The sequence below is a fragment of the Musca autumnalis genome, unplaced genomic scaffold (assembly GCF_047663935.1).
Source record: "Musca autumnalis isolate F117 unplaced genomic scaffold, ASM4766393v1 scaffold_2, whole genome shotgun sequence".
Lineage (NCBI taxonomy): Eukaryota > Metazoa > Arthropoda > Insecta > Diptera > Muscidae > Musca > Musca autumnalis.
Window position 1 is genome coordinate 260,788,687 of NW_027411755.1, and position 12,284 is coordinate 260,800,970.

The window sequence follows — 12,284 nt, forward strand, 5'->3', positions numbered from 1 at the left end:
GGTTGGTTAGTAACCTTAGGGAGGTCATTGTCCATTTGAGATGAGAAAGGGACCAAGATAAGTACTTTTCTATGTTAAAGCTGGTCAAGGCCGTTGCTTAGTATCTTACACCCCCTACGTAACTCTATTGTAATAGAGGCCACGAGTAAAAAACTGGACTAAACTGTACTTTTGTGCAGGAGGTGTATGAAGAAGGTACCCTAAACATCGCAACATTTAGGGACCCATATGACGAAAAGTAATACCTTAACCTATGAAATGTTTAGACGTAATCACAAAAAATCCTATGTATTAAAATTTCAACACAATCAGACACTATCAATAAAGTGGCTGTACGTAGTTCGTGGAACTTGCTCTAAGTTTGAGAATCATTTCTTTCGATAGTTGTTATTAAGAAGTAAAAAAGTATCAGTCCGATTTGCCGACAGAGATATATCTTCAGCCCACACATTGAAATATTTTTTTCCGTTTTTTTTCGTTTTCGAAATTTTGGGCTTATGAACCGACAAAAATATGGATAGAAGATAACGATAGATAGGACTTTTTTAAAATACTAGCCTATGAAAAATATAATATCGCTGTAAACAGGGCCACTAGTGAAACATTCGGTAAAAATGTCCAAAGGATCCTGAAACAGACCGTCAACCACACAAAAATGTTGAAATTTGTGTGGGTGGTACCCCAAGAATTGGACAGATAGGACCCAAATTGAACATAAACTAAGTTTTGACAATTTGTAGAGATCCAAAGTTAGGACCAAATCGGTTGCTACGTCTATGGACGAATTCAGTATACGGTTCGAGCTCTCCAGCCACTACATAAGGTGCCGTAGGGGGTTTTTACAACTTTCGAGCTGTTTTCTCAAGAAGTATGGATTGCCCCGAAGGAGTGGACAAATATAGTCCATATTCTAACCTGATCTGCATATGGTATATACATATATTAGAATGTGTAAAGTATGGACCAAATCGGACACTCACATCAAGAGTTATTGTACGGAAATTTTTTCTGAACATTTTTGAACTTTTGTGGGAAAGGAAGGAGTGGACCGATGTAACCCATCTTCGATCTTAAACTAAGTTTGGACAAAATATTACGAAGGCCACATTTTGGACCTTATGGCATTAGATGGAACCTCAACGATCGTCTTAATGACATTGACTACGCTGACGATATTTGCCTGATGGCCCACCGTTTTGTGGATATTCAGGAAATACTAAACAAACTGGTAATAAACGCCGCAAGCATAGGTCTCAAGGTAAAAATCAAGAAGAAGACCCAAACGTCTTAAAAAAATGTCTTAAAAAATACTACGCATATATTGGCCCAACACAATAACAACATTCAAACTGCCAGAACGCACCAACAATGTACTAGTTGAGAAAGAAATAAAGAAGCGCAAATGGACCTGGATCGGTCATGTTCCCCGAAGGCCTGACGATCATATGACAAAATCAGCATTACACTGGAATCCTCAAGGCCAGCGAAGACCAGGAAGGCCACGAACCACTTGGATAAGAACGGTCAAACAGGAATACGAAGCCCACAACAAGACATGGAACCAAGTCAAGAATATCGCTAATGACAGAAGAAGATGGAGAGAATTCGTAATCGCCCTATGTTCAACATCAACCTTTGTTAAATATATTTATTTGCAATCTGTATTTAGATATATGTATGTAACAAATAAAAAGGACATATATACTATATATACATTTTGGACCGAATCGGAAGATCCGTTCGAGAGCTATCTTGTGCTCCAACCACTACACACGGTGTCATGTGGTTTTTTTTGCACCTTTCACGCTATTTTCTCAGGAAAAATGGACTTGACCCTGATGAAACTTGTGCCGTCGTATGGGGGGCAGTGAATACATGTTGCTACAACAAGAATCAATGCGATTCGAGAGCAGGTCCTAAACTGAACTTTTCCGAAATTTTGTGTGGGAGGTACCCGAAGGAGTGGACCGATTGAGTCCATATTGGAACCTCATCTAAGTTTGGGAGAAATTTCACGATGTGCATAATATGGACCAAAGCGGTTTCTCCCTTTAAGAGTTATTGTGCGCACACATTTTCCGAACATTTTCGAAATGTTGTGGGGAGGAAGGAGTGGACCGATGTAACCCATCTTCGAACTTAAACTAAGTTTGGACAAAATATTACGAAAGCCAAATTTTGGACCGAATCGGTTGATCCGTTCGAGATTTATCGTGCGCTCCAGCCAGACAGACGGACGGACATGGCTAACTCAATTCCAAATTGTCTGAAACACATTTCGTCCAAACATACTTGGGGTCTAAAACCATTATTTCGATGAGGCACATTGCTGAGGGTGTAAAAATCATCCTCGAAAAGTCCTTAAACTATATCTAAGAGAAAAACTCGAACTTTTGTAGGAGAAATACTTGAAGGATATATCCTTTATAGATCTTCTTCGTACTCCATTTCAGTTTGAGATACATATTACGATGTCAGTCACTCCTTTCGGTAGCTATCGTTCTCACGAGATATGTATTTCAGTTGGTCAGCATAGATTTGAGCTGTGTCAAGAAGTATGTACTTGCCGACTATAAAATAATATCGTAGTAATCAGGATCACTAGGACTACCTTCGATGAAAAGTTGGAAACAATCGTAAAAGAATCCTTAAACAGTATTTAAACGAAGTATGACACAAGTTCTGAAAGACCATTTTACGTGTTAATCATTCGTGTTCTGTTCTCCCTTTATGTGTTTCCGTTTATGTTAGTCCCCTCGAATGATCTGTTTCATTGTTAGTCCTAATTTGTTTCCACAAGAGTGGACTAAGTTTGGACACAACATTGTCTCAATCCCCTTAGCGAAGAGCTTTATCAATAGCGTATCTAAACGACATTATGTCCGCAATGTTTTTTTAATGTTGCCATTCACATTTTTTTCCAAACTAAATTATTTTCTCACTTTTTCATTATTATTCAGACAATATAATACCCTCAGGATTTGAACATCGAACTGATTTCCTTTGCTTTCCTTGGATACAGTCAGTCAGTGCACGCTTTACTCAATGGTCGGTTGGCTGTCTGACTGACTTCCTTGCGGTCATGATAAATTAATTAAAAAAATATATCACAACATTAAATTGTGTATCAGATGGAGAAACGAACGGGAGACACATACAGAGCAAAAAAAAAAAAAAATGATGGTGGTGGTGGTACTCTGGTATTTACGCTCGTGAACGTGCTGTCACATTGTGTGGTGTGCTTCTCCTTTGGGTTACAAATGCAGATGTTGAGTTAAACCTATTCAAATGCAAGGAAAAGTGCAATCATCCGTTAGATGATGGTCGGTCAGTGGATCGTTGTTGATTCCGTTTGTCCATTTCGAAAGGAAAGTACCGTTTATTTGTGAATTGTCATTTTGTTGCACTTGCAAAACCATGATGTTGAGTTGGTGTACCAACCATGGCAGGATGTAGTCGGTTTGTCAATTTTTTTGTAACGTGACAAGTTGTGAGATCAATGACTGAAACAATTATTTTCCACTTTGAAAATAATAATTTGCAATATCAATGGGCCTATCGGGTTGGTAAATTAGTTTTGCGCTGCCTCAGAAGCATTGAGTTGGCTCAAAATATATTATTTACTTACTCTGGTTAACATTTAGCGGACATTTTCAGTCATGTAAACCTTCTTTATATGTAGTGTCGTTATACACTTCTTTCGGACTTGATATAAGCCAAGTCTTCCTTGTCCTTTTAGGGTAGTATTATGAAAATCTTACTATACCTAGAGAATTATATAGATTTAATCGCTTTAAAGTTGCATAAATAATTTGTGGTAGTTGTGTTTTTCTTAAAGCACATTACCTACATAAATAATCCATTGTCTGCGTAACCCATCTCCGGATATGTGAATACACTTAATTACAGATATCTTCAATGTTTCTCTATGACCACTGCAAATGTGTGTGCGAAATTAGATTACAATCTCTTGTGTGGCAATGCTTTTTTTCCGGCCACTTCCGTTTACCGGTATGAAATACAATTTCCTTAAGGCGTCAAAACGTGTTTTGTCAATAGCCATGCATTACAGTGGGCTCCTGTTGAGGTGTACTAAAAAATTCATGACGATATAAAATTGAATTTTAGTACGAGAAATTATTTTAATCAAGGACGGATCTAAACTCTGAGAATCAACATAAAGAAAGAGTAGTAAAACACTCTTGTAATTTCTATAGGCATATTGAGGGTCCTAATGTGTTCATATTTTAATGCATTAAGAAACTCCCTAGTCCCAAGGCATTGGCCTCATCAATGTTTTTCTAATTTCTCCAGCCTTGGCTCTACTGTTTTCTATTCACATATCATCAGATAATATTGCGGAGAACGAAAACACATTACCGGATGATTTCATGATGTGTTTGCTCCCCCCTCTCCCCATATCGCTAAAAGCAAACGACCTTAAGAATATAACGCGTTATTTTCCGTGACGTTGATTCGCTGTAGCGGAATATATCGTCGTAGAAATTGTTGGTTTTTTTGCGTTAATTACAGCTACTCAGAGCTATCATCGAGAAACACCTTAGAACCCCTTTGCTGCTGTTGTTGTTGTTTTTCATGGGGAGCTTCATTAGCTGTATAAACGATTTTTGTTGTTGCTCTCTGTGTGTTTTTTTTTTCATTTCATTTTGCGTTTAAAGTCAATTTTTAACTGGTAACTGGCGTTATTTACAGAAGACCCGCCCGCTTAATTTTTTTAAAGCGGAATCAACGAATGAAACGAAAGAAAACGAAACTGAAATAACAACAAAAACAAACAGACAGACAAACAGACCTGTGTGAAGCACCATTGTATATTGTGGAGAAGCAACAACAACGACATCATCACCAGCCAGGCAGAGTGAGCCAAGCCAAGTCAGACAGCCACCAACTAAAAAACAGTGTGGTGTGGTGGTGGCGATGTTGTTGGTGTGTGGCTCTCCATTTGTATTTCGTCTGTCCGTCGTCGTCGTCGTTTGGTACATAAAGTCAAATACATTAAATAATAGCCCCATCCCCATATAACAACAACAACAACAGCAGCAAAAAAACATCAACGACGACATCATATACTTGGCGCATGCACACTCTCTTCTCACATACCCACACACCCGCAGTAACATTCATATACCCTCCAAACATTTGGAAGTTAAATATATCTTCTCTCAGTAAATGTGTCTCTATAAAGTGTCTGCATTCAGTTAAAAATGCGACTGTTGTCGTTTTACAAGAACAAATATGTTGTTATCGCTTTTTTATCCGTATGTGGTCACAACTGCGTGACTTACAGGATTATAAAAAGCGACACTTTATGTTGTACAAAAACAAATGCTTCAAGTCTGGAGCATTGATACTACTCTCTGTTATAGAGAGTATTGTTTTCAAAACAATAGTGGCAGCATTAGAAAAACAATTTGATTGACGTGATTTCTTCATTTCTTGTGAAGTTTTGTTAGCTATCGGTACAAACTTTATACAAAAAATTAAATGAAAATAAAGCGGTTTAGTTTATTTATTATTTATTTTCAACTTTTTTATGTTGTATTATAGTTGACCTTTGGACTTATTATTCTTGGAGTTTTGGTTTGGCTTGAGGTCATGCAAAACATAAAAACAACCATTTGTAGTTGGTTTTAATGTATCACTTTATTTTACCGATATTTCGATCGTCCTCGACGATCATCATCAGGGTTTTTGACTTTAAATAGAAAAAACAATAACATATTGTTACATAAAAAATTTTTTTTTTAAATAACAAAAATATATAAATTTAGCAATAATTACATTTTGTTGTTTTACGTTAATAAATTGGCGAAAATTCTACTTCCACTCATGTTCTAAGGTATTTTCCAACTGAAGAATTTCTGTGTTTCTCAATAGTGCTTCGGTAGATTTGAGCACAATTCTCAGTATCTGTCTTGTAATTAATGCGATATTTTGATGGTACATTAATGATGTGGAGCATTTCCAACATATATCGCCGTCTGTAGTTATTTTCTTGTGACAGTATTTGTACATCATTTAAGTCAGGTGTGTGTCCTGTTACTGCACAGTGTGCTGCTAGTGCAGTTTTTTGTTCTATAGGTTTGCTCTTTATTCTTTGGTCAGATTTATGCCCACTTAACCTTGTTTTTAATTTTGTTTTGGTTGTCCCGACGTAAACCTTTTCGCATGTATTAGAAATATCGCCATTACATTTGATCTTGTAAACGACGTTCGATTTTTCTTCGTTTGGAATTTTCGCCTTTGTGCGGCTGAAAAAGTTGTTGTTGGTATTGTTGCTTTTCAATGCAATTTGGTATTTTTCTCTGCTGTATAGATTTGAATTCGAGAAACGTTCAGAGAAACCTGGCACATACGTTGCTCTCTTGTAAATCTTCTCTGATTTTTGTTCTGTGTGACAAATTTTATTGGTTTTAGCCTGCTTTATTAATTCATTGATAGTCTTTTTTGGGAAGTCATTCATGGCCAGAATCTTCCTTATTTTGATTTCATTACTCGCGTGGAATTTACTATCACTTATATTGAGTACTCTGCGTATGAAATTTGTAGCAGTATTTATTTTTATGCGTCGTGGGTGTTTTGAATTAAAGTTTATAATTCTTCCCGACGCAGTTGGTTTTTGATACCAATCTAGCAACAGTATATTTCCTTGTCTAATTACAAGTGAGTCAAGATATGGTAACTTATTATTTTTCTCAGCCTCCATTGTGAAACGTAGCTGCTGATTATATGAATTTAAAAGGCTGAGGGTAGCGTCAACTTCATCCCTTTTCACAATGCAAAATATGTCATCGACATACTTCGTCAGAATCCTTGGTTTTGTAGTCAATTTTTGCATGGTTTCGTCAAGTAATTTTTCCATGATTATATCCGCGATTATTGGGGATATTGGTGAACCCATTGGCATGCCTTTTAATTGTTCGTAAATTTTGCCATTATATAGGAAGTAACGCGAGTCCTTAATACATACGGTTAGTATATCTATAAATAAATGCATTGGAATTTGTGTGTGTTCCTTAATTATATTCCACTTTTCTTTTATTGCATTGATCGCAAGGTTTATTGGCACACTGGGGAATAGAGAAACAACATCGAAGGAAATCAACATTTCGTCGTCATCTATAAATTGTTGGTTGACCAAAGACTTGAATTCACATGCATCTTTTATATTGTATTTTGAGTCTTTTGTCAAAGACTTCAAAATATTGGCCATGTATTTTGATAGCTCATATGATGGTGAATTTATAAAGGAGCAAATAGGACGTAATGGAGTCCCGTCCTTGTGAATTTTCGGTAGTCCATAGATTTTTGGGACTACCGAAGTCCTGTTTATGAGTTTATTTTTGTCATTTTCATTAATGACTTTCAATTCGAACAGTTGCATGATTAATTTGTTGCACTTTTCTTGTAAGGTTGATGTGGGATCTTTTCTAATGCGTTTGTATGTGCACATATCACTTAGTAATTGTTGCATTTTTAACTCGTATTCGCTTTTAAGCATTGCAACCGTTTTTCCACCCTTATCTGAGTTTAGGATTAATATATCCTTATTTTCCTTGAGAAAAAAAACAATTTTTATAATACAATGCACCTTTTATAACCGCATTTACATTGAGTTCAAATGAATAATAACACGTTTGATTTACTTTTTTATAATAGTTGAAAATAAATTCTTGGAGTTTTGGTTTGGCTTGAGGTCATGCAAAACATAAAAACAACCATTTGTAGTTGGTTTTAATGTATCACTTTATTTTACCGATATTTCGATCGTCCTCGACGATCATCATCAGGGTTTTTGACTTTAAATAGAAAAAACAATAACATATTGTTACATAAAAAATTTTTTTTTTAAATAACAAAAATATATAAATTTAGCAATAATTACATTTTGTTGTTTTACGTTAATAAATTGGCGAAAATTCTACTTCCACTCATGTTCTAAGGTATTTTCCAACTGAAGAATTTCTGTGTTTCTCAATAGTGCTTCGGTAGATTTGAGCACAATTCTCAGTATCTGTCTTGTAATTAATGCGATATTTTGATGGTACATTAATGATGTGGAGCATTTCCAACATATATCGCCGTCTGTAGTTATTTTCTTGTGACAGTATTTGTACATCATTTAAGTCAGGTGTGTGTCCTGTTACTGCACAGTGTGCTGCTAGTGCAGTTTTTTGTTCTATAGGTTTGCTCTTTATTCTTTGGTCAGATTTATGCCCACTTAACCTTGTTTTTAATTTTGTTTTGGTTGTCCCGACGTAAACCTTTTCGCATGTATTAGAAATATCGCCATTACATTTGATCTTGTAAACGACGTTCGATTTTTCTTCGTTTGGAATTTTCGCCTTTGTGCGGCTGAAAAAGTTGTTGTTGGTATTGTTGCTTTTCAATGCAATTTGGTATTTTTCTCTGCTGTATAGATTTGAATTCGAGAAACGTTCAGAGAAACCTGGCACATACGTTGCTCTCTTGTAAATCTTCTCTGATTTTTGTTCTGTGTGACAAATTTTATTGGTTTTAGCCTGCTTTATTAATTCATTGATAGTCTTTTTTGGGAAGTCATTCATGGCCAGAATCTTCCTTATTTTGATTTCATTACTCGCGTGGAATTTACTATCACTTATATTGAGTACTCTGCGTATGAAATTTGTAGCAGTATTTATTTTTATGCGTCGTGGGTGTTTTGAATTAAAGTTTATAATTCTTCCCGACGCAGTTGGTTTTTGATACCAATCTAGCAACAGTATATTTCCTTGTCTAATTACAAGTGAGTCAAGATATGGTAACTTATTATTTTTCTCAGCCTCCATTGTGAAACGTAGCTGCTGATTATATGAATTTAAAAGGCTGAGGGTAGCGTCAACTTCATCCCTTTTCACAATGCAAAATATGTCATCGACATACTTCGTCAGAATCCTTGGTTTTGTAGTCAATTTTTGCATGGTTTCGTCAAGTAATTTTTCCATGATTATATCCGCGATTATTGGGGATATTGGTGAACCCATTGGCATGCCTTTTAATTGTTCGTAAATTTTGCCATTATATAGGAAGTAACGCGAGTCCTTAATACATACGGTTAGTATATCTATAAATAAATGCATTGGAATTTGTGTGTGTTCCTTAATTATATTCCACTTTTCTTTTATTGCATTGATCGCAAGGTTTATTGGCACACTGGGGAATAGAGAAACAACATCGAAGGAAATCAACATTTCGTCGTCATCTATAAATTGTTGGTTGACCAAAGACTTGAATTCACATGCATCTTTTATATTGTATTTTGAGTCTTTTGTCAAAGACTTCAAAATATTGGCCATGTATTTTGATAGCTCATATGATGGTGAATTTATAAAGGAGCAAATAGGACGTAATGGAGTCCCGTCCTTGTGAATTTTCGGTAGTCCATAGATTTTTGGGACTACCGAAGTCCTGTTTATGAGTTTATTTTTGTCATTTTCATTAATGACTTTCAATTCGAACAGTTGCATGATTAATTTGTTGCACTTTTCTTGTAAGGTTGATGTGGGATCTTTTCTAATGCGTTTGTATGTGCACATATCACTTAGTAATTGTTGCATTTTTAACTCGTATTCGCTTTTAAGAATTGCAACCGTTTTTCCACCCTTATCTGAGTTTAGGATTAATATATCCTTATTTTCCTTGAGAAACTTGTTAGTTTGCACCACTGTACTTAAAACAAAGCGATCTCTTTTGCTCAATTTGATGTTACGCATGTGGTCGTTAATTAGAGTTACAAAGTTCATTCTCGCATTCTCCTGTTGTTCTCTACTCTCTAGAGTCTGGATACAATCTTCTCCCTCAGCAATAACATTGAACAGTGGGAAAGTTGTCTTTGTTGTTGGGAGTGCGAATTTTGGTCCCAACGAAAGCAACCACTCCACATTGGTGGGTATGTTGGTGTTGGTTATGTTGACGAACCATTCTCTTTTGTGTTGTGTGATGAGTTCCCGATGTTGTTGTTGTTTTAATTTTTCTAACTTGTTGATATGAGTTGTTTTGTGTTTTTGGCTTTCTGTTTGAGTGATGATGTTTTCACTCTCTGTGAAAAGTGTGAAATCTTCTCTATGCAAAAGGTTGGCGAGTTTATCTTTGGCGATCGCCAAAGATAAACTCGCCAACCTTTTGCATAGAGAAGATTTCACACTTTTCACAGAGAGTGAAAACATCATCACTCAAACAGAAAGCCAAAAACACAAAACAACTCATATCAACAAGTTAGAAAAATTAAAACAACAACAACATCGGGAACTCATCACACAACACAAAAGAGAATGGTTCGTCAACATAACCAACACCAACATACCCACCAATGTGGAGTGGTTGCTTTCGTTGGGACCAAAATTCGCACTCCCAACAACAAAGACAACTTTCCCACTGTTCAATGTTATTGCTGAGGGAGAAGATTGTATCCAGACTCTAGAGAGTAGAGAACAACAGGAGAATGCGAGAATGAACTTTGTAACTCTAATTAACGACCACATGCGTAACATCAAATTGAGCAAAAGAGATCGCTTTGTTTTAAGTACAGTGGTGCAAACTAACAAGTTTCTCAAGGAAAATAAGGATATATTAATCCTAAACTCAGATAAGGGTGGAAAAACGGTTGCAATTCTTAAAAGCGAATACGAGTTAAAAATGCAACAATTACTAAGTGATATGTGCACATACAAACGCATTAGAAAAGATCCCACATCAACCTTACAAGAAAAGTGCAACAAATTAATCATGCAACTGTTCGAATTGAAAGTCATTAATGAAAATGACAAAAATAAACTCATAAACAGGACTTCGGTAGTCCCAAAAATCTATGGACTACCGAAAATTCACAAGGACGGGACTCCATTACGTCCTATTTGCTCCTTTATAAATTCACCATCATATGAGCTATCAAAATACATGGCCAATATTTTGAAGTCTTTGACAAAAGACTCAAAATACAATATAAAAGATGCATGTGAATTCAAGTCTTTGGTCAACCAACAATTTATAGATGACGACGAAATGTTGATTTCCTTCGATGTTGTTTCTCTATTCCCCAGTGTGCCAATAAACCTTGCGATCAATGCAATAAAAGAAAAGTGGAATATAATTAAGGAACACACACAAATTCCAATGCATTTATTTATAGATATACTAACCGTATGTATTAAGGACTCGCGTTACTTCCTATATAATGGCAAAATTTACGAACAATTAAAAGGCATGCCAATGGGTTCACCAATATCCCCAATAATCGCGGATATAATCATGGAAAAATTACTTGACGAAACCATGCAAAAATTGACTACAAAACCAAGGATTCTGACGAAGTATGTCGATGACATATTTTGCATTGTGAAAAGGGATGAAGTTGACGCTACCCTCAGCCTTTTAAATTCATATAATCAGCAGCTACGTTTCACAATGGAGGCTGAGAAAAATAATAAGTTACCATATCTTGACTCACTTGTAATTAGACAAGGAAATATACTGTTGCTAGATTGGTATCAAAAACCAACTGCGTCGGGAAGAATTATAAACTTTAATTCAAAACACCCACGACGCATAAAAATAAATACTGCTACAAATTTCATACGCAGAGTACTCAATATAAGTGATAGTAAATTCCACGCGAGTAATGAAATCAAAATAAGGAAGATTCTGGCCATGAATGACTTCCCAAAAAAGACTATCAATGAATTAATAAAGCAGGCTAAAACCAATAAAATTTGTCACACAGAACAAAAATCAGAGAAGATTTACAAGAGAGCAACGTATGTGCCAGGTTTCTCTGAACGTTTCTCGAATTCAAATCTATACAGCAGAGAAAAATACCAAATTGCATTGAAAAGCAACAATACCAACAACAACTTTTTCAGCCGCACAAAGGCGAAAATTCCAAACGAAGAAAAATCGAACGTCGTTTACAAGATCAAATGTAATGGCGATATTTCTAATACATGCGAAAAGGTTTACGTCGGGACAACCAAAACAAAATTAAAAACAAGGTTAAGTGGGCATAAATCTGACCAAAGAATAAAGAGCAAACCTATAGAACAAAAAACTGCACTAGCAGCACACTGTGCAGTAACAGGACACACACCTGACTTAAATGATGTACAAATACTGTCACAAGAAAATAACTACAGACGGCGATATATGTTGGAAATGCTCCACATCATTAATGTACCATCAAAATATCGCATTAATTACAAGACAGATACTGAGAATTGTGCTCAAATCTACCGAAGCACTATTGAGAA